Source organism: Passer montanus, unplaced genomic scaffold, assembly GCF_014805655.1.
Source record: "Passer montanus isolate IOZ18808 unplaced genomic scaffold, ASM1480565v1 scaffold1509, whole genome shotgun sequence".
Taxonomy (NCBI): domain Eukaryota; kingdom Metazoa; phylum Chordata; class Aves; order Passeriformes; family Passeridae; genus Passer; species Passer montanus.
In genome coordinates, this window is record NW_024362152.1 from 2,618 (window position 1) to 4,330 (window position 1,713).

The following is a 1,713-nucleotide window of genomic DNA, read 5'->3' on the forward strand; positions in this document are numbered from 1 at the left end:
GGCGCCCCCGGCCCCACCGGGACCCCCCCCCGGTACCTCCGGGCCCTCCCGGCGCGGCCCCGGGCGCACAAACAGCGGCTCCGCCAAGCCCTCACGGAGGGGGCGGGACTAACAGGGGAGGCGGCCAATCAGCGAAGAGCCCGCCTTCTGCCCCCGCGGCGCCCCCGGCCCCACCGGGACCCCCCCCCGGTACCTCCGGGCCCTCCCGGCGCGGCCCCGGGCGCACAAACAGCGGCTCCGCCAAGCCCTCACGGAGGGGGCGGGACTAACAGGGGAGACGGCCAATCAGCGAAGAGCCCGCCTTTGCGCTCCGCCAATGGGAGGAGAGGAGGGCACCGCCCCGCGGTGCTGCACCAATAGGTGGGAGGGGAGGGGTGATGGACAGCAGGGCGGCCAATGAGGGGAGGAGAGCGTGTGGCCAATGAGGAGGAGGGAAGGCGGTGCGGAGGCGGGGCTTGTTTGAGTGACACGACAGATGACCAATAGGAAACGGAGACGCGCGGGAGGGCGGGACGAACAACAAATAAGGTGACTGAAGGGGGCGGAGCCCCGCCGCGGCGTCACCCAATGAGAAGGCGGGCGGAGGTGAAGCCTCGCCCAATCAGAGAAGCAGCTGTCTTTGATTGACAGCGGGGACAGCCGGGAGCGCGCACGGTGGGGGCGGAGCCAAATCGGACCAATCAGAGCGCTCCGCCGGCGCGGTGGGCGTGGCTGTAAACGGGGCGTGGCTTGTGGATCAGGGGGCGTGGCCTCGGGTCCCCCTCAGGTGGCTTGGGGACATTTTGGGGGGATTTGGGACATTTTTGGGGGATTTGGGGACATTTTGGGGGATTGAGGACATTTGAGGGGATCCTGGGGACATTTCGTGGCTTTTAGGGGCATTTGGGAGGGATTTTGGGGATATTTTGGGGGGTTTGGGGACATTTTTGGGTATTTGGGGACATTTTGGGGATATTTTGGGGGGATTTGGGGACATTTTTGGGGTCTCAGGAGGTGACAGGCCACCCCCGAGGTGACAATGCCACCCCGATTTTAAAAAAAAAAAACACCACAACCACCAAACGAATTTTTTATTACAAATTTTTGCCAAAAACATTAAAAAAAAAAAAAAAATTCGTCCCCAAATTTGGGGGGGGGGGAGGGGACATTTTGGGGGGGTCTGGGGACATTTTGAGGAGTTTTGGGGACATTGTAGGGCTTTTTGGGGCTTTTCGGGTCGTTTTAGGGATTTTGGGGACACTCGGGATCAACTGGAGGAATTTTGGCGCCATTTTGGGAGGTTTTGGGGTCATTTTTGAGGATTTGGGGTCATTTCGGGCCCTTTAGGGGCATTTTGGGGCCATTTTAGGGTCGTTTTTTGGGATTTGGGGTTGTTTTGGGGGATTTGGGGTAATTTTGAGGGATTTGGGGCCATTTTGGGGCCCCTAAGGGGCGTTTTGGGGACATTTTAGGGTCTTTTTTTTTTAATTTGGAGCTATTTAGGGGGTTTTAGGGTTGTTTTGGGGTAGGTTTTGGGGGATTTGGGGCCATTTTTGGGGTTTTGGGTCCTTTTTGGGGGGTTTGGGTCCCTTTTTTGGGGTTTTGGGTCCATTTTTGGGTCCATTTTTGTGGTTTTGGGGCCGTTTTTGGGGTTTTGGGTCCATTTTTGGGGTTTTGTGTCCATTTTTGGGGGTTTTGGGGCAGTTTTTTGGGGGTTTGGGTCCGTTTTTGGGG

General features: G+C 58.0%; 1 protein-coding gene across 1 annotated transcript in view; it reads right to left on the reverse strand.

Moving 5' to 3' along the window:
• Nucleotides 1-244, reverse strand: part of LOC120498820 (ras-related protein Rab-5B-like) — a gene marked incomplete at its 3' end in the record, with an annotated part of 2,857 nt that extends 2,613 nt beyond the window's left edge. Inside the window, exon 1 of the mRNA XM_039701987.1 lies at nt 194-244. The remainder of the gene's footprint in view (nt 1-193) is intronic.
• Between the last annotated feature and the right edge of the window lie 1,469 nt (nt 245-1,713).